Here is a 22375-nt window from a genome sequence, read left to right as displayed (position 1 = left end):
TCCGTAACACTAAAACAAAAAACCATACTTTATGTAAGGTATGTGCCCTCATGCACAAAATAATTGGTCTTGTCCAAAATTTTTCCCACTTGGGAATTTTGCATAATTCCAGGCGTTTGGTACTTATACCAAAAGACAGTTTCGGTTCATGTTCCTCGTCGGCAAACAGAACCACTGTGCTTACTATCGAGACATCACTCGGTATAAGCCAGTGGTTTAGTGTTCACGCAAGACGTGTGACTTTTTGGAATTTAGTGTCTAACTAGTGCTAATTTGGGTACTAGTTCAGATACATAGTCTAACTGGATACCCAGATGGTGCTAGTTACTGACGAGGAGAATCCGAAACACTAAAACAAAAATCCATATTTTATGCTAGTATAGTTTTGAGCAACCACGTTTTGTTGTCATGCTTGCTGACATATTACGACTGACAACCTTTTCGCAAACAAATTCGCCAAGTTGGAGCATACGCCAAAGTGAGCTTTTTGGCCAAATCACGGTCGGAGATTCTTTTGCACTATTCTACTGATTTTCACACTTAGTATCCTGTCATATATTCCACCTCCAGATTTGTTTTGCTTTACATGATCAAACGTCATAGTTTCCAGGCAACGTTTAAGCATGGTATTCAAAATCGATTTTTTAAATTTGGATCCTTTGGCGATCACTTCTGTCGACCTCGTTGGTTTTCAATATGAACGATAACTTTTAAATATGTTTATGAATCTTAATGAAATTTTCACCACTAAATGCGCAATTCTTCCTGATCAAAATGCAGTATTGTGCGGCTCGCTATGACAACCAGAGGTGCAGCAGTAATTAAAAGTAGGAGTCCAAATTTTAAACGAAAATTTTATAATCCGACTCCGTCTCCACTTAATCAATAATTACTCAAAAACGGGCAAATTCGGGCAAGAATTCAATAATGTTCCAAACGGAGAATCGTTCAGGGAACATAAATTTCCTTGAAGCATAGTGGACATACGTGGACAAAAAAAGTATTTCAATAATTTAACAAAAATGTGTGTTGAAACCTTCAGCTACAAAAGCGTGAAAGTTATTGACATTTTCTATAAACAAACAAAATAATATCTTTTGACATCAATACATATAAAGTACATACCGTCAGCATAACACAGCGCTTGATAAAAAATATGAGCAAAACGCGATGGTTTAAACTGTTTGGATGTGCCAACACCTCAAATATGGAAATTTTAGAGCGTTTCACTTAAAATAGCATGCGGCAGGTTTTTAGGCAAATCCGCCACTGTGCATGGTAACGGAGGTCTGGAAACACTGCTCCAGACAACGGTTCAATTTTTCGGCTCCGTAATATTTTTGTTTTTTACCGGTTGATTTCGCGTCTTCGGTGTCCGATTCTGTTTCGAGTGCTCGGGTCGCGTCCGTATTACGTGTAGGAAGTGAAGTTCGAACACTCCGATTCCGTAATTGAGAAAAATACAGTTTTCCAGTAGGGTGATGTGCCTATTATGGCAGTAGAGCCTATTGTGACCCTATTTCGTACCCCTTGGTTTCGAACCAAGCATATGAGATAATGACACTATCGATTTGGCTAAAGCAGGTGAGAAAAAATAAGCTCAAGTTATATTCTTTATTTGTTGTGCACATATGTATTTAGAACTATCCTCTAAATCCAACTTTTAATTAAAACAAAATCACCTTATTGAAATATCTACTATTCCGCCTCACTCACGTAGTGGACCGAAACCGGATGCAACGGCGCTTAGCAAAATAAACACTTACGAGCCAGCATTTACCGCCTCATATCTCGTTATTCCAGCACAAATATACTAAACATTGCACTGATACATACCTTTATTTTAGCTGGAGAAGCTTTTTACGATAATTTCACTTTAAAATCACTCGTCAAACACTAGAATAGGCCTAGTGTTATAATAGGATAAAACTAAATACGGGGGTTCCTATTATTGGCATGTTTTGCTGATACACTACCACAATCAAAACCAACTTTTTGTATCCATCATACAGAAAAGAATCACCAGTGCGGCCAAACCAAAACATGAACTTGTAAATATAATGTAATGCAATTTCAGGTATAAGTAATCAATTACTTCAAGTTATTCAACTAATTGTTGATTGCAGATATTTTATTTTCATCTGCACATACAATTCGGATCGGGAGAAAGCAATGTGATGTGAAACTTGTCATTCCAGTTGCTAACCTTCGAATGGTTTTTTTTCCGCGTGCGCAATTCTGGGCGCTCTTCTACTAACAGCTGATGAGTTTCATTGATGTGCGTGATGTTTACGTTTGTTTTGATCGGCTGAAAAATGCAGAATGATTCGTTTTACAAATCACACGTTGGCGTCCATGATCTGGATACCTAGTTAGAATCGACGCAAATGGAATATGAGGCATTGCGTTTCAACTAGATTGTTTTTCGATGAGGTGGAAATTGGCACACCCATGAGGCGATAATTGGATCGTTGAGGTGGGAATAGATGCACAAAATGGAACATTTATTTTCATTTATGCTGAAAATTGAGGCAATTCTGCTAAATAAGCATTATATAGATGTTTAAGAAACAGTACACTGATACTTTATGCTGAGAAAGGTTATAGATAATATGGCTTCTTTTAAAATTGTTCAAAAAATAGTGCGACCCTCTCCCTAATGGTGCCAAAATAGGCTCATCACCCTATCTGTTTTTGACGGTGAATTCGATCACGTCGGCTTGTCAAAAGGCGTAGTGATTTTCGTTTATGTGTTGGTGTAAAAATAGTTTAGGCGACCTACACAATCAAAGGAAGTATCCTTTTATTCCATTTCATCTTATACTAAGGGCGCTCGAAAAAGTCACAAGTGCTTCCAGCCGGGTTTGCAAAAGTTCGCCCTCGATTCAATTTTTGTGTATTATTCCTACCGCGTAGTGACTGTAAAAATGAAATCTCCACCAAAATTACAGTATCTCAAAAGCGGAGATTGGTATTTTTGTTTTTTTTTTAAACCAAATTATCTGTGCGCACAATCAAATCTTGAAAATGAAATATCTGTATAAGTACAGGTTATTGTGTATTTTGGCAACCAGTATAACGGTGGACGGATCAGATGTGATCACTGTCTATACTTACAGAGTAACGTTCAATCACACGGTACGTCGGTTTCAGTTAGCGGAACAGAGCATCAACGTCGTTTCACCGGTGCTTCGGGATGATTGGGATGCACTTCCTGTGTACGTACACCGAAACGTTGTGTTGTTTTTTGTTCTGTTTGAATGCCTGCATGGGACCTGCATGTAATTCATTTTGTCGTCCCGTTGATGTAATGTATCGTTGACGGAGGAGTGACGGATCGTGCGAATCGCAATTAAGGTTCAAGTTACCTTTTTTAAGCATGTGTTAGAATTGAACGCTTGGTAGTGTGCGTAGGAAAATTTGTGTTCAGCTTTGCCACTGGATTATCCATATAAACCTTTTTAAAACTCTAAAAGAAGAATATCAGTCGATTTATTAGATCATCACGATTCAATTCATGCAAAATACCTGCTGGAAAAACCATCGGCTTAGCTGGATGGTGCTTTTGAAAAAGTGACTGTGGTTTTTTCATTGCGCAGTTGTGTTGCGTACCCCCGCTCGGTGTGGTAGTGTGACAAAAAATCACAGCCACTTTTTCAAAAGCACCATCCAGCTAAGCCGATGGTTTTTTCAGCAGGTATTTTGCATGAATTGAATCCTGATGATCTAATAAATCGACTGATATTCTTCTTTTAGAGTTTTGAAAAGGTTTAAATGGATAATCTGGTGGCAAAGCTGAACACAATTTTTCTTACGCATACTACCAAGCCTTGAGGTAACTTGAGCCTTAATGTTGATCAATGACGAGTGAGGCGTGTGAAGGGTCCATTATACTCACACACGTAGACGTTTCTTCTGCGGTAGATTTTATTCATTGGACATGTTCGGTCGGTGCACTCATTGAGTGCCTGCTGGAGGTGTATGCGTGATGATGTTTGGAATCATGGCGTAGTGGATGAGACGGGGACGGATTAAGGATGTGCATTGTAGTAATATTGACGCATTGAAAGTATTCCATCAATACGTCAAAATATTAAACGTGTATCGCCCGCTGATGATCAACAACGTGTTTGTGATCAAAAGGTGTAATTTGATGTGAGGGTAGTTGATATGATTGTGCGTGGAGCGATAGTGCTCCTGATGTGGTATGATGAGCCGGCGTTGCTGAAATTAACATTGAATGATGCTACACAGGACAGATTGACCGTGGCTGTCTGTATATTTGTCCAATGAAAGTGCTTGGTATCATCAAGAGCCTGTGTAATTGTTGTGATTGGGTTTGCTTTTCTAATCTTCCGGCTATCATATCACATGATTTGGTGTTCTGGGGCGCACTGGAATCCCGTGAATCCTATTTTTCATTGGATTGTCTGCTCTAAATATGTCACCAGGGGGGGGGGCGTTCATGGGTGATGTTGCGGGTTGTTGGTCGATCGTAGGTGGGGGGGGGGGGGTTGGTATTACCTACCATGAATTACCAAGATGAAAACTACACACTTCTTGAGGCTTTTTTGGGGGGTGACCTGTCTACGGTGAGCGACTCTCATTGTATACTTTCTCTCCATCAACTCTGCGTAGTTTGGTAGTCAAAACTATAGACACTCATAGTAATAGACCAGCGAAGGTACTTTTATCGAGCCAAACAAACTGTCAAAATTCGGAGCCAAACGAGCATGACGTCATACAATGCAAATAAGCAGAACAAGTATTGCGATTTTATATAAAAAAAAAATTTGTTATTCACAGTAGGCTTCACTTTTCATGTTCGTGTTAGTATTTTACAATGTTATTTAGAAAGATATTTATTGTTTTCTATATAAAAGAATAAAAAACATTTTACTTATGCTCTTTTTCATCAAATTTGTGTTTTTTTAAAGAAACTGGATTTTTTTGCTTTTCTTAATTTCTTGTTGCTCAGTATCAAACGTATAACTTCTCTTTTGATTCACATATTGAACCACTTGAAAAATTATTTTAATAAAAAAAAGGTGATCGAATACAGTCGAGCACGTTCGAGCTTGCACATTTTTGGGTGATGCCAGTTTAACGCGCTTGTTTTTCTAGTTGCCAGTTTTGCGGTTCTTACATCCGCGAGTCTATTACTACACTGAAAAAAATCCAAACGTTAATTCTATTTGCTTCAAACCGCTTAAAATTCATATGAAGTAGAAATGCTATTGTTATCTCGCGCACACATATCTGCTATGTGTCAACTGTATAAACTATGTATGCACACACATAAGTTATATGTGCATATTGTTATAGAATGGGGTTTTATGTGCCTAATAGTTATGAAATGTGAATGTAAGATTAATATTTCTTGTAAATACACACATTAGATTTATGTGCCAGCAAATAGTGTCTATATGCCACCGTTAATTGCAAAAATCTATGTGTAAAATCAATAGGCATAACGTTTACTTTTTTTTGAGTGTATGAGTGTTTATAGTCAAAACCACCGTCTTTCTATCTGTACTGTAAAATAAGTTAAAAGTGCTACAGTGATGCCGTAAATATCGAAAGAGGGGGTTGCCAGGGGGGCACTCATTGTGGATGTGTCGTTTTCAATAAGGGCTCTAGACTTACTTTTTCTGCCGAATCTTTACTTGGGGAGGGTAATGCAGGAAAAAACTTGTTTTGGTATGTGTCAATCTCTTCTTCATTTTTTGTATTTTCTACATTTTAAGTTTTTATAGTTGTTTATATTAATATACTGGTTATATTTGGTCTTCTTGTCTACCATTCTTCCTTCTATTTCTAGTAGTTAGCAAAATATAAGGCGCGCCTGTTGTCGGTTGTATGTTCGACATACAAAATCGATCGTTTCAGATACCTAGGTGGTGCTGATCGTATGCCGCTCAAAAATCACTCACAAGAAAACGCGCGCGAATATTAATTGCATAAGAGTCGGTATCTCACTCAATCGTTCTTGGTGTAAAGAAACATTACATAGCTGTCGTTGTATTGCTTATAATAATATCAGTCTATACTTCGAAATATTCCAATACAACACTATAACCGCGTCTTTTTCGGCAAATGTCTCGAGAAAGTAAAAGTAAAAATAATCACTTCACGTTATTTTGTATTGTTCTTAGGATGTCGTGTTTTGCCGGAATACAGAAACAAGGGATAATAAAATCGTTCACAAGTCGTTTGATTCAATTTAATATAAGTAACACTCCCGACAGTCCTGTGTCCGGAGCTGACGTTACATTTTTACATTGCCGAATTAATTCAACAAACGATAAATCTCATATATTCTCGGCAACCGGTTGCCCAGAACAATAAACACATGATAATACTTCTTGAACTTGCATAAATCGCATCACTTATCAAGGTGAATCCAGATTTGTGTAACTCTTTACCCCATCCCACTAACAAAAACTCCTTCCCGTGGCAAACGTGGAGATGCAGAGGTATACACGGTCTCCATAACAACGTTTGTTACACTAACATTCCTTTCCTTTCCCGATGACTGTAAGGACGTGGCCGGCGCCGTTATTGTCCTTTCAAAGTATAAAACTCTCGAAACGTGCACATTGAGAATGGATAGTTACTCCCAGGCTCCATTTGTTGATTCTCTGTGCAATTTTGCTTGTTCTGGACAATCACGGAGTAGCAACTACGAATTGTACGGTCATCATGCTCATGCTCATGCAAATCCGCCACTGTGCATGGTAACAATGCTGGTGCCAACAATTTACAGCACCGTTCGAACAAAAATTTTCTCTTGTGTTCAGTAAGTAAACAGACCATTTTGAATTAAAAGGTAAATTTACGTAAACAAGGGAGCGTATGATTTGGCAAGTTTTTAAATTGAAAAACTGCAAATCGTTGGTTTCGCAATCTGAAAACTCAGTAGATATAAAACAACAAAATAAATTTGCTATTGTTATTGCTTCTAAAACGTATGAAAACATCTCGATTGGAATATATCGAAACACTTACGGCCAATTTCTTCACTTGGATGAAAACCGGTTTTCGGCTAATTGGCAACCAGCAGCCCGTATAGTATAGTTTTGAGCAACCACGTTTTGTTGTCATGCTTGCTAGCTAAAAATTTAATTTCTGCTAGCTGAGCTGTGTCAGTAATTGCTATCAGCCATCCGTGTGTGCGGAACGAAAAAATCAATAAGTAGTTCAATCTCAATAGGATCGGAGCTGCATTGATAGCTTGGTGTCGATTGAATGTATACGTCACGGCTTGATGCTAGCAGAAGGGGAAAAGAATGATCGCATGGTCGTACTAGGCGAGGATTCATACAATGTTTGAACTTGTTGATCCGCTTCAAAATCTACATATTAAAGCATCTCCTATCTCCGTCACACCATCCTAAAGGACAATAACTACCACGCCTCCAATTTCATTTTCAAAAAACACTTCCTCTGCTCCAATCTATCTAAGTAGTATTACGGAAGAAAAATTGATTTCTTGTAGCAATCAATGTTTCAATTGATGACTGCAATGTTAAATTCTACCTCCATGTTTGAAGCTTTTTTTATCTTAAATACGTTTATTTAGGCCCAAATGCTGTAGCTTAACGAGGCCGATAATTCATTTTTTTTATTACATGTCACATGTTAGTGGGGGAAGGGAAAGCCGTATTTAGGGGCGGCTTGCTCCCCTCTTATGTAAGTAAAGGAAAAAGGTAGGAAGTGGGATACATATTGTGTAATTGACATCGTCGTTTGCTGATTGATCATTGTGGCGGATATGCACACTTTGTTGTAGTGTTGTAGTTTCCAGCCTGTAATCGCAGGGGCGAGGGGAGGGTCGATATTTCGGATAATTATTGGCACTCTATATCATCTGCATGTGCGGTATGTCATGATGTTCTGGATAGACGGTTATCAAGAAGGGTATGCACCGAAGACTCGTGAAGCAATGCCATATTGTAGATACAGGGATAGGTTGGTGAGATTCTACTGTGAATGAGAGAGGGGAAAATGTATTAAACTTGGACATCAATAGTTTTCAAAAAGATATAGATAAGAAAAATATAGGGGTGGTCACGGCTTGCTAGGACGTCCCGGACTGGCACATAGGGTGATCTACCTCGGGCCCGAAGGGAATCTATTAGTTGGGACCTGGCAACACAGTACTCTGCGCACAGCCAAACAACATGCTCGATGTCGTGATAACCGTTCTCACAAACACAATGATTACTTTCAGCAAGCCCTATGCGACGGAGATGCGCGTCAAACGAGTAATGGTTGGACATGATCCTTGACATCGTACGAATAAAGTCCCGGTTCACATCCAACCCCTTAAACCAAGCATTCGTTGATACCTTCGGGATAATGGAATGTAGTCACCGTCCCAGATGCCCATTGCTCCATGAGGTTTGCCAGCTATCGAGCGTCCTCTGACGAGAGATACTGAAAAATTCATTGAAGCAAATTGGTCTTTCGTAAGTGTCGCCTTCTAATGCGCCCACCTTGGCTAAAGAGTCCGCCTTCTCATTTGCCGCAATAGAACAATGTGACGGGACCCAAACCAAGGTAATCTGGTAAGATTTTTCAGATAAAGCACTCAGATATTCCCGTATTTTCCCCAGAAAATACGGTGAGTGCTTTCCAGGCTTCGCCGGACGGATGGCCTCAATGGAGCTGAGACTATCCGAAACGATGAAGTAATGGTCTGAGGGCAGGGTGTCAATGATCCCGAGAGTATACTGAATGGCAGCTAATTCTGCGACGTAAATTGAAGCAGGATCATTGAGTTTGAATGAGGCAGCAAGATTTTCGTTGAAGATACCGAAGCCTGTGGACCCCTCGAGAATTGATCCGTCAGTGTAGAACATTTTGGCGCAGTCGACTTGATGGTATTTGTTATAGAAAATATTTGGGACCACTTGTGGGCGAATATGATCCGGAATTCAACAAATCTCTTCCTTCATGGATGTATCGAAAAATACAGTTGGATCAGAAGTATGTAAGAGATGAGCACGGTTGACGTTATACGTAGATGAATTGATGTTCTGTGCCATGTAATCGAAGTACAAGGACATGAATCGAGTCTGAGAATTAAGCTCGACAAGCCTTTCGCAATTTGCAATCACCAATGGGTTCAGAATATCGCATCGAATGAGCAATCGATATGAGAGGTCCCAGAATCGATTTTTCAGCGGAAAAACGCCCGCCAGCACTTCGAGACTCATCGTATGGGTCGAGTGCATGCAACCCAAGGCAATACGCAAGCAACGATACTGGATTCGCTCCAGTTTGATGAAGTGTATGTTCGCAGCGGAGCGAAAGCAGAAACATCCGTACTCCAACACTGATAATATCGTTGTTTGGTACAGCCTGATTAGGTCTCCTGGATGGGCACCCCACCATGTTCCAATTATTGTACGGAAAAAGTTGATCCTTTGTTGGCACTTCTGTTTCAGATACCTAATGTGACATCCCCAGGTACCTTTAGAGTCGAACCATACCCCGAGATATTTGAATGTTGAAGCCTGAGCAATAGTTTGATCCATTAATTGAAGCTGTAGTTGCGCTGGTTCACGCTTTCTAGAAAATACGACTAGCTCAGTTTTCTCCGTGGAGAACTCGATAGCCAGCTGGAGAGCCCAAGCAGACAAATTGTCCAAGGTATCTTGCAGTGGTTCTTGCAAGTCGACGGCTTTAGGACCTGTAATAGAGACCACACCGTCATCTGCAAGCTGCCTTAGCGTGCAGGAATTGACAAGACATTCGTCAATGTCATTCACGTAAAAATTGTAGAGGAGAGGGCTTAGACATGAGCCCTGGGGAAGGCCCATGTAGCTAAATCGTGATGTCGATAAATCGCCATGCGAGAAATGCATTTGGGTCATTCCACGCGAAGTGATCAAAAAAAGATGCAAACTTGAAATCGACCTTCACTGATTTAAACAAAATTTGGAGGAATTGTTCATCTAGGGCCAATATATAAAAACCCAAATTTTTGTGTCAATTGAACCACCCCTCGGGTCATGGGAGCACCCCCCGTTTTGGCAAATTGCCAAAACCCTTGATTTTCTTTTGATCATATCTCCGGTTCTATTTACTCTAGAATCAAACCACAAGATGGCTTTTGAAGAAAATTGTTCAAGGAGTCTAGAAAAAATATTATTTTTTGCCGACAGTGTTGCCAACTATACAATTTTTTCAGTTAAATATTAAAAGTTAATTTTTCTCTCAATACGTATATTTTAATTTTGAAAATTTTAATGCCATCGCCTTCCTCAGACATTTTTACATAAAAAACACTTATCGTCCCAATATAATATGAGCGCATCCTGAGATATACCATTTTGAAGGGGAAAACTCCGATTTTCTCATATAAAAATCCATTTTTATTGGCCAAAATTGAGAAAATCTTCAAACTGTCATAAAAATCGACCCTGATCTGCTAGAAGCAAACCAAATACGTAGTTTTTCATCATTTCTCGTCTAATTCACGAAAAATTATGTTTGAACTAAGAATACTCAAGTTGGTTTTTAGTGTTGCGCGCTTGCGATTTTATATGGGAAATTGTGGTTTTTTCTCTTCAAAACGGTGTATCTCAGGATGCGCTCATATTATATTGGGATGATAAGTTTTTTTTATGTAAAAATGTCTGAGGAACGCGATGGCATTAAAATTTTCAAAATTAAAATATACGTATTGAGAGAAAAATTAACTTTTAATATTTAACTGAAAAAATTGTATAGTTGGCAACACTGTCGGCAAAAAATAATATTTTTTCTAGGCTCCTTGAACAATTTTCTTCAAAAGCCATCTTGTGGTTTGATTCTAGAGTAAATAGAACCGGAGATATGATCAAAAGAAAATCAAGGGTTTTGGCAATTTGCCAAAACGGGGGGTGCTCCCATGACCCGAGGGGTGGTTCAATTGTCACAAAAAATTGGGTTTTTATATATTGGCCCTAGATGAACAATTCCTCTAAATTTTGTTCAAATCAGTGGAGGTCGATTACACGTGCCTTGATCACTTCGCATGGAATGACCCATTTGCTTTTCAGACAACAGGTTTAGCAAAAAGTTATTTAAAATTGGCGAAAGACCATGCTGGTGCAACTTCTCATAAAGAATGTTGATAGAAACTGAATCGAAAGCCCCCTTAATATCCAAGAATACTGATGCCATCTGCTCTTTGTTAGCATATGCCATTTGAATTTCTGTTGACAGCAACGCAAGGCAATCGTTCGTCCCTTTGCCTTTGCGGAAGCCAAATTGTGTATCTGACAGTAAGCCATTTGTTTCGACCCAATTATCGAGGCGAAACAAGATCATTTTTTCGAATAACTTCCGGATACAGGACAGCATTGCAATCGGACGATACGAATTGTGGTCGGAGGCTGGTTTTCCTGGTTTTTGGATGGCGATGACCCTCACCTGTCTCCAGTCATGTGGGACAATATTACCCTCAAGAAACCCATTAAATAAATTCAACAAGCGTCTTTTGGCAGAGTCTGGCAGATTCTTCAACAAGTTGAATTTGATTCTATCTGGCCCCGGGGCTTTATTGTTACATGATAAGAGAGCAAGTGAGAACAACACCATCGTAAACGGTGTTTCGTTCGCGGTATTGTAAGGCGACGCGACGCGGTAGATTTTCTGTGCCGGGGCGGAATCCGGACAAACCTTTATGGCGAAATCGAATATCCAACGGTGTGAATATTCCACGCTCTCGTTAGTACTGTTTCGGTTTCGCATACGTCGGACCGTGCCCCAAAGAGTGCTCATCGATGTTTCTCTTGTTAACCCGTCGACAAACCGGCGCCAGTAACTGCGTTTCTTAGCTTTCATTAAATTTTTCATTCGCTTTTCTAATATCACGTACACTCGATAACTAGCAACTAACCCGTCGTTCCGGAAGGTTTTATACGCGGCAGCTTTCTCCGCGTACACGTCTGAGCACTCTTTGTCCCACCACGGGTTGGGAGAACGTTTTTGGGTGTTCACGTCGGGTACTCGTTTCGTCTGAGTTTGAATCGCGGTATCGAGAATCGAGTTGGACAAAGACTTATATTCTTCCTCCGGGGGAAGTACCTGTGTTGAATCGGTAGTTTTGGATATCTCAGCAGCGTAGCTCTTCCAATCAGTGTTTCGTGTGAGGTCATAGGGAACATTGATTGGTGCCGATGGTCTTGAACCAGTGGTGATTGCAATTACAATTGGTAAGTGGTCCCCTGTGTTCAGAATTCTCATATTGAAGTTGTCACAAAGGTCTTGAGTTGTCGAAGATCGATTATCGTCGTATAGACAGCCGCACCCCGTACCGTGAGAGTTAAAGTCTCCAAGAAGCAGGCGGGGCGAGGGAAGGTGTTCAATCACGTTGGAGAATCTTCGATATCCCATCATGGCCCTAGGAGGAATGTAAATAGAAGCAATGCAAATATCTTTGCCTTTGATTGTTGTTTGACAAGCGACAACTTCAATGCCTGGCGTCGAAGGGAGGTTGATTCGATTGAAGGAGTAGCACTTTTTGATCCCTAAAAGTACCCCTCCATATGAGTCTTCTCGATCCAAGCGGATAATGTTAAAATCGTGGAAGTTGAGGTTTATATTAGAAGTTAGCCATGTTTCACATAGGGAAAATGCATCACAATGATTGTAATTTAGCAAGTGTTTTAATGAATCAATTTTGGGGATAATACTTCTGCAGTTCCACTGTAAAACAGTGATCAGATCCCTGATTCCGTCCAATAAGTTAGCCATCGAAGGATACGATCGCTGTAAGGAGGGGCCATTGTTCAGTCAACTGTTTTAAAAATGTTCTTACTGTTGGTAGAATAGCAACCAGCAAGCTTTTCAGAGGATCGGTAATGTTGAAAGCTGTGAATATCCAGTCCACAATGTCAGAGAATTTAAGGAATCCCGTTTAGGTTGAGTTTCTGACTGTAAAATATGAGCACTTGGGATTTTTGGTGCCCCGGGGAGTGCAGGGAACTCCTGGTTGTATCTCAATTTCCCAAAACCAGGAGGTATTATCTTCGGATTTGTACCAGCACTTCCAGTTGATGAATTATTTTTATTTTGTACCCTTGTTTGGGACAACCTAGGACCCTTACGAGGAAGTTCAGGTGAGTTTTGATTAGGTCTTTTCCTCGAGTTTCCAAGCGGAGCCAAAGAATGCCCCTTGCAAGGGTCGTTAGAGGCGTTATCGTCAGTTGGCAAGAGAGCGAATGGGTTTTCGGAGATAAGTGGAACAGCTCTTTTAAGCATTTGGCGGATCGCTTCAGTTTATCCGCGCGAAGTTTGTACGTTGGGCATGTCAAAAGTGCATGAGGATTCTCCCCACAGTAAACACACTTCTCGGCGGGCCTACAGTAGGTGGCCGTGTGACCTAGCTGCTTGCAATTGGAACAATTCATGACGTTCAACGTAGCTCGGAAGTGCAGATCCGGCGAAGGTTACGCGAAACGAGTCTGATGGATAGTAATTACCATCTTCGATGGACTGAAGGTTAGGGTCCTTAAAGCGGCCAGCCCCATCATTCATCAGATCATCGACAGTTAGACCCGCATCACTTACCACACCGTCGATCTCCACATCACGAGAAGGGATGTAGACGCGATACTCCAGCGTAAAGAGGCTATTGCTAACGATATCATTGGCCTGTTTCAAGTCAGTAACGACTGCGCGCAGTTTGTCTGACTGAACCTTTTTAATCTCGGTTACGGCCGAGTAATGTTTTGTCAGCTCCCGTGCAACAGGTATGCTGTTTAACGGTTTATTTTTGGGCCGAAAGTATACCACCCAAGGACCAGCGGATCCATCCTGGTAAACCTTGACTCGGGGGGGGGGGGGGGGGGGGGGGCTGTGAGACATTGGGGGAAAGTGGGGGAAGTGGATCGACCATAACATTATCTGTCTCAGTATCAGATATACGTTCTTCTTCCCCATAATATTCGTCTTCGGAGGGTGATCCTTCTGTTTGTTCCATTTTGTGGCGGGAGCAACACGCTCGACCGCACCATTTAATTTAAATCAAAATAAAAAATCAAAAACAATAATAAAAAAAATCGATAAGAAAAGTAAAAAACGAAACACTTCACCTGTTGGTTCCTGACGAGCTGGTAGGTAAATTGATCCTTCGTTTGTTTTATCCGTCACCCGTGTGACCTTCACACAGTAGAGAGCTGATATAGCTCGTCTAAACAAAGCCGTCTTTCAGGCAAGAAAACTGTTTAGTAACGCACTTCACTGCACTACCTTCACCGATATCGCAGGTAATAATTATCACTCGCGGGACTGTTTATTAGTAATGCTTTACTGCAGCCTCTGCCACAGCAAGCACCTTCGTACTACCGAAAAAACTAAACCACACCGGAGAGAACAAAAAGCACTTGTTTCTCGGTACACGTTCGGTTACGAATGATGTTTGAAGCTTTTCAAACTTGGTGGGAGTTTGCTAACAAAATTGTAATGATTGTAAAGTGTAATACTGACTTTAAATAATCTTTTAAATTCATTAAATTGGATCGCTCGTTCAGTAAAAACTTGGGAAGTCGAATTTTTCAACTTCTTGAGCGTACATAATGTGCATATAACCGTTTTTACCGAAACTTTTTTAAAACCACATATTAATTTGAAGAGTAACTTTATTTTTGTTATTCATCGATAGATCGAATTGTTGAATTCGGCGGAGGAATCGCAATAGCTGTTAATCACAGAATCAAACATTGCGTCTTGCCGTCTTTTGACACATAGAGTGTCGAATGTCTGTGGGACCTTGGCGTATTTAATTTGTATTTGGTTTGGTTAACGAAGTTGAAACCGATCCAGGTATCGTTTTTATTGTTGCAGCGTTTTTGCCTTTTCTTTGCAATGGCGAGCAAACTAATTTCTTGAAAAGAGACTTACAAAAGCTCGAAACCAAGAAATCGGCATATATATATATATATATATATATATATATATATATATATATATATATATATATATATATATATATATATATATATATATATATATATATATATATATATATATATATATATATATATATATATATATATATATATATATATATATATATATATATATATATATATATATATATATATATATATATATATATATATATATATATATATATATATATATATATATATATATATATATATATATATATATATATATATATATATATATATATATATATATATATATATTGTGTACATTGTACACTCAGGTTTATTTACGCAGGGGATACTCGCGTAAAAACAGCGCGTGAAAAGGACAGTATATATAGAACATTGCATGAAATGGGGACGGGCATAGCGTAGTTGGTAAATCGATTGCCTTGTACGCAGCTCACCTGGGTTCGAAACTCAACCCTGCACATAGGATTAGAGATTTTTCAAAAAGAGATTTCTCTAAACCGAAAAGAGGCGAAGGTTTTTATTATAGAGGTTAAAACCTCTATAATAAAAAAAAAATCGAATGAAAATGTATAAACTTTCTTTTCCGATAGTTCAGAGGGCTTGTTTACATGGACTTAGAAATTTTTTGATTCCATCCAGTGCTAGAAACTTGGTTCGAATTCTAACACCATGTAAACAAGCTCGTTGAACTGTCTTTTTTCGAGCATTTCTACTCATATGCAGAGCTTTAAAAAATTGACATCACTGCGTGAACTTGAAAGAATACGAAATTCAATTCATGCCCGCTGCGATGAATAATTTTTGGTTCGTTTCCCTCGTCATTCGTTCTCCCGACGCAGCGCGTTCAGGTACGGACATGTTCGGTTTCAGAAGCAAAGTGAATTTTGTTTCTATGCTAGCTCTGAGAGGGATTATTGATCAAAAGTGCACCAGATATAGATTACGCAGTTCACTTATGCTCGAAAATGTAGAAGATGCTAACTTCTGCCTTCAAACTGTCCACATAATTACAAATGAATGCTTTGGTTGGTGAATGAATTTGTATTTCCTCTGCACTCCAGCATTCGATTCTGCATGAAATTTCAGTCAGTTGGAAAGTAGAAGAATGAGGGAGGCGTTGAATCTGAATGTCGGTTTCGGTAAATGCAAGCAGAAATAGGTAACTGATTTTGAAATTTCGTAGCACTGCATATATGACGTCATCTTGCAATGTCCCATTTTACCATTTTTTTATATTGACCCTAACGCATCGATCCTAATTTAGCATAATATATTTAATGTATAAAGTAAAACCTTTTAAATGCAATCAAAATTATCTAATTACGTTCACCCCCTTTCGAGATAACAACATTTGAAAAGGGCGTATTTTTCAGTGAAAATTATGTATAACTTTCGAACCTGCAGGGTGGCGATTCCTGGAAAAAACCTGGAAAATCAGGGAATTTCAGGGAATTCTATTTGACCTGGAAAAACCTGGAATTTTCAGGGAATTTGTATTCAAATCAGGGAAAAATTTCGACCTGGTTTTAATATTTTTTTTAAATGCGACTGGAAAATATTGGCTCAAATATTCGGTTGAACGCACTTACTCCCCTCAACACATTTTATACTAGGGAGAATAACAATATTCGATCCATCTCATAATTACAACTTCTCACAACAATAGTTATATGGGTCATCCCCCGTCAGATTTACAACCAAAATTTGAATTCCTTCCAATTTTTTTTCTTTCATTCTTTAGCTTAAAATAATTAACACGTGTTTTTTGTTTTGGCTGAATATCATACTTTTTTCAAGTTATTAGATTTGTAACTTTTGAAGTTTATAAAATCGAACATTTTTCAATCACTGATAACTGCATGGAAAAAAATATTATTTACAAAAAGTAGTTTTTGCATGAGCTTACCGAAAAAAACATAAACATTTTTTTGTTATATAGCTTATGAAATCTGCAATTATTATAAACAAATTGATTTTTTTTAAAAGTTGGGTCAATTTTAAATATTAAGAATCATGTTTAATCCTTTTTTTGTGAAAAATTATGGAGTGGATATCAAAATACTATGCGAGATATTACAGTTATAAACTGAAAACAAGCCAATTTTACACTAAACGACCAGTGACAGACCTGTTATAATTGTATTGTCTCGTGAAGTACTTGGAGATCCATTCCGAACTTTTTACCTAAACTTCGCAATATAATTATAAATGATTTCAAAAAATAATAAAATGTTTTTGGTTCAACTTAAAAGAAATTTGCTTTTAGTATTTGCAGAATACATAAGTTACATAGCAAAAACAAATATGCATTGCAAAAACAATTTCGGTGAGCTCATGCTAAAAGGCAACTTTTATTATTTAATATTTTTCTACAAATTGAATATCTCTGACATTACAGAAAAATCTGCAAATATAGTAACCCTGCCAACAAATTTGATATACCTACATTCGCCTCAAACATTGAACCCAAGCGAACAAAGCAAAATGAGTCAACGCTGATGATGGGTAGAGCGAAAGAGACAAGCGATTTTGTGTAGGAATAACTGTATTCGAGATTGTACATAAAAGTGTGCTGGAAACGAGCACAACACAAAAGAAATCATAGCACTAGATAGCGTATCTTCACAAGCAGTGTAACGGACTTCTCATTCAGCTACACTGGCTGTGAAAACACACAGCGCAGTGATCTGCTCCGCCTTCCGTTCAACAGGCAACTGAGCTTGTCCGGCCAAATTCGTTCTTGAAATAGTCGATGATAACGTTATTCATAGAAGCGTAGCGCGCTAGGTACACAAATCTGTCGTACCGGGCTTGGGAAGCGCTATCTTATGTGTGTAATTGCGCGATATTTTGACAAGGTTGTATATTATTTAAATTTTTAATGCCATGATATCAAAAATCTTTGGGTTTATCTATTGGAATCCATTCTTAAAAGTATTTTGGGGCGATTCGCGCATAAAATTTGAAAATTTATCGGGAGATGGCTGAATTATTTGCGTTCAAAATTGGACCACTTTTCGTTACATACAAGTTTTGCAGAATTTGCAAAGTGCACCCCCATATCAAAAACAAAGACGTAGTCCTACGTCAAAAAATTGCCGATTCTTGAAATAAATCTTCATGACCGTATAACAGTATATCGCATCGTAGCTGATCTCTTGTTTTGCGGCAGCTTATTTTTTGCTTATATAACCAATTTTGGGGTTTGTAATCAACTAATTCTCAACGGCGTAAACTTGTTTTATTCAAGTTCTTTCATGTACTAGCCATCGAGTTAATTCTAAGCGCTACTCAATTCCACTCGTGTTCAGTGCTAGTCCATAGCGGCATTAGGTAACGCACAGCTTTCATACTTCTTATTCGCGCACGTTGGCTGCCCCTATTTTTTGTCTGCAGCTGAAGTCATTTGTCTGCTCCGCTCACTGACAGACAGAATTATTAAGAAAGTAAATAAAGTGTCACAACCGCTCCGGGATCAAATTATCAGATAGTCCCATGACGATTGTTAACAATCTCTGTGGCAAACCCAAGAATTTTGACATCCATATTACTAGGGTTCTTTGAAATTTACAAATAGTATTTCAAAGCTGGGACACACTTCCAGGACCGGGTGTCCGGAAACAAGATCTCATACGATTCCTTATAGCAGGTTTAAAAAAGTAGCTGACTTCCTGATTCCAAACCACCTACAAATATTTGAATAAGTTTAAAATTATAATAGTAATGACCATTACCCTGTCAGTCTGCTATGCGGTAGAAACGACCAAAACGTTCGCTCAGGTCTACATCTTCAATTTTATCTCACTAAAATTTATGCCTAGTGATGTACTATGATGTCACCAAGTTTCTGGTTCTAGTTATGGACAGCACATTGTAATTTTAATTGAAATCTGGAAAGGTACTCGCGTACTATGTCGCTACCTAACGGTTAAACACTCAACTCCGCTTAATAATTCAACGTTTTCAATATGGCTTTCCGTGTATAATAGAACTGTATGAAGATGACTTTCGCAAGCTTCAGTTTCAATATCATCTTCCGCTAACATACGGGCGGATAAGACAATATTTAAAATCAACAAATAGTGTATTTAACCGAAGTTTGCCTCCCTTTTGCTGCGAAGCTTAACTCATCTCACAATAAACAGACAAACGATCATCGCAAAAATAAAATCGGCAGTGTATTATCACTCACCATAGATCGTGGCGACTGTTACGTATGCTTAACTTATAGCACTAGCTTGAGCAGAGATAGAATATACACTAGTGTCCTTTTTTGTGTGCTGCTATTGCCAGATTGCATTAAAAATCGTTTTATTTATTTATTTGTTTGTATTTATTATATTGTTACTATGTTACTATGTTGGAATTGGAAGATGGAATTTTCAACTGACCTTTTCACTGCCGTTCAACGCATAATTGTCTTATGTATAGAGGGAATCTCATAGAACATGGGACGAATACGATCTTAACGGCAGTTTAGAGGGTACTTAATTTCTGAATTGTTGGGAAAAATCATAAGCAGGCAAATGAGAGACTAAAAAACTGTTTGTCTCAAATCACAAGTAAACTTACCAAAAACCGGTTTCTATAATTTGTTCGCAGACCTGTCTGTGTTTTCCTGTGATTATTCGACATTTTCTTGAATTATGCCCCTACTTTAAAGTTGTGAAAAGTGCTGGATGATTTTGTATCAACAACACAATCATTATTAACCTTCCGGAAGTCGCGCAAATGGCCCACTGAACGAGCAACCGCTGGTGCGCTCAGACGATTTCGCTAGATTTTCAGAGCAGCGTGTACTCAGTGCACTAGCGTGACTTCCGGAAGGTTAAAAAGAAGAATCCAAATCTAACCAGAACATAAAAAGCGGATTATTACTGTACAGAAGTGGTTAAAACCGCTTCTGTAAACAATCTTCTTAGCACATATTCTGGGATACCTTCCTGTTGGTATGAAGTTTTTACTGGTTCACCCACTGTTGCAGAAGACCTGCTTAACCAAATATTTCTTGAGAAATTTAGACTTCTCTATCGTTCAGAATTACTTTAATACTTCATTTCGTTACATACCATGAAGCATGGTTGAAGTCTTCTACGTCCAAGTTTTGTAATCGATTGCCACACAGGAAAAATTGGTAGAATATCCGCGCTACAATTTTCGAAGAAGTGTTTAGCCTTCATATTCTGCCTATCACTAAAATTCGGAATAATCAATACCTTCAATGACTTCGTTCCTTAATGATGCTTCGAATTATACACAAACACATTTGACGTTTTTATTTTATTATTATTTTATTAGGGTACGAGCAGAATGTTTGTCTCACTATCGAATCCATTTCGTCGTTTCTTAAGATTGTTTTTTGCATTTCTTTTATATGTAGCTGATGGCAATCGAGTATTAGACGTTTTGGAAACGGTGTGAACAGAGCTTGCCGATTAGCCAAGCTTTTTAGAACTATTCCAATGAGATGTCTTTTGATTTCCGTTTGGACCGCACATATTATTTCTAATTTGCATTTCTTTCGACCCATTTTTGAAAGCTCATTTAACATGTCAACGAATTATGTATTTTTGGATAAAAAAGACATACGTCCATATTTGTAAAAAATTTCATTTTTGGTTGAATATATCAAGAGATCTATGTGTTTTTAGGTTTCCATATTTTGTCGCGAACAAACTTTACATTGCAAATTGACCTAAGAATGGGTTACGACCACCTTCAAGGGTGTTTGGAATATAATACAGTATGTTAAAACGGTGCCTACTTAACCCTCCGGAAGTCGCGCATGACACTGAATGAGCAGCCGCAGTTGCCCAAAGACAATTCGCTAGCTTTTCAAAGCAGCGTGCACTCAGTACACCAGCGCGACTGTCGGAAGGTTAACGGAAGATCCCAGACTCATCACCATTTCCACACAGACTAAAATATATAACACTATGAGGAAATTCATCCTAAAAATGTCAATCCGCTTATTTTTCCAGAACACTAGCTCCTCCTTTTATACACGGTCCCATATCTATCCTCAGCTTACTTGTGCATATGCCAGGGGCGGCCTTATCATAAATACGACCACAGCCCCAACCAAAAGTATATTCTAAATAACCGTTATATTAGGCGAAGCATTGTTTTCGAGTGTTATGTATGTTGGTCTGTGATTTCCATAAGCACCACGATGTGTATGCAATACTGTTATCCAAGATTCGTCACAATCAGGCCTTATGATCTAGAAAATATATTTTTATTTAAAATTGTAGAGGATGAAACTTGTTTAGATTTGGAAATAATTAAATTACATGGCAGTTAAAAGACCAAATTGAAATGGAAGATACAAAAAGTTTAAAACTAACTAAAAATGCAAAAATGGTGTAAGCTCAAACGAAAGACATTGAAAAATGTGAATTTAATTTAACTCTGGAAAATTTATAAAAAGGTCTGGAAAAACCTGCACCGAGACAAAATGACTATTGAATTCCATAAGAATCGCTTATGATTTTGCGCCACAAGTATCCCATATGAAAATCATAAGTTTGACTTATGACTCGGAGGAGAAAATGGCCATCGAGTCACTTAGGGTTTTCATAAGTAATGCTAATGAAATTTTTAAGCCGTTCTTGTACCTTTCATAGGAATGTGCTTATGGAAATCATCAAATTAGTTCGAGAAAATATTAATTCAGCATCACGTTTTTTTTCATTTTATGGCATATCTTTATTATTTAATTGAATTAATTTTACATGAATAAAAAGTGCTTAACCTAAATTTGATGTTTGGAGGCGTGTGTGATGTACCTCATTATAGTTCCAAAAAGCTGTAAAATGAATGGAAATGAAATCTTGAAAGTTGGTGTCAATTCCATACTTTTTTTTGTGAAAGTCATGTTAAATATGGAACAATGAGAAAGAAAAGAATATTTACTTACATTTCATTGCCACAAAATTGCAAAGAAACCTCAGTTTCAATGCACTTTTAAAAATGCCTGTTTCTCTAATTTCACAGATTTCGTATGGTGAAATTATGACATTTGCACAATAATACGGTTATGAACATCATTACATGCGCCTATTAATTCCATAGGACGAACTTATGAAATTCATAAGCGCTCAATGGAATCAAAATTGTGCACCTTCATAAGTTGCGACTTATGAAATTCTTAAGTAGGTTTGCCTCAGTGTGGAAAATCAGGGAATTTCATTTTCAGAAATGAGTCGACACCCTGACCTGACAAGATAAAATTTTTCTTCCTTCAGTAAATCATGCTCTAAAAGAACACAGAAGAGCACTTTTGTGCGAAAAAACTGCACGGAGAAAACTGATTTTTTGAGAGACACTTTAAGTTATGATATGAAACTCATTATAAAATGAAAACGGTTTGAGATTTAAGGTTAGGATTCTATCTCAATTAGATAAAAAATGTCTATAACTTTGACATATTAAGGACCACCCTACAACCGTTT

The sequence above is a fragment of the Topomyia yanbarensis genome, chromosome 3 (assembly GCF_030247195.1).
Source record: "Topomyia yanbarensis strain Yona2022 chromosome 3, ASM3024719v1, whole genome shotgun sequence".
Lineage (NCBI taxonomy): Eukaryota > Metazoa > Arthropoda > Insecta > Diptera > Culicidae > Topomyia > Topomyia yanbarensis.
The sequence above is the reverse complement of the archived record's forward strand: the minus strand, read 5'-3'. Positions refer to the sequence as shown.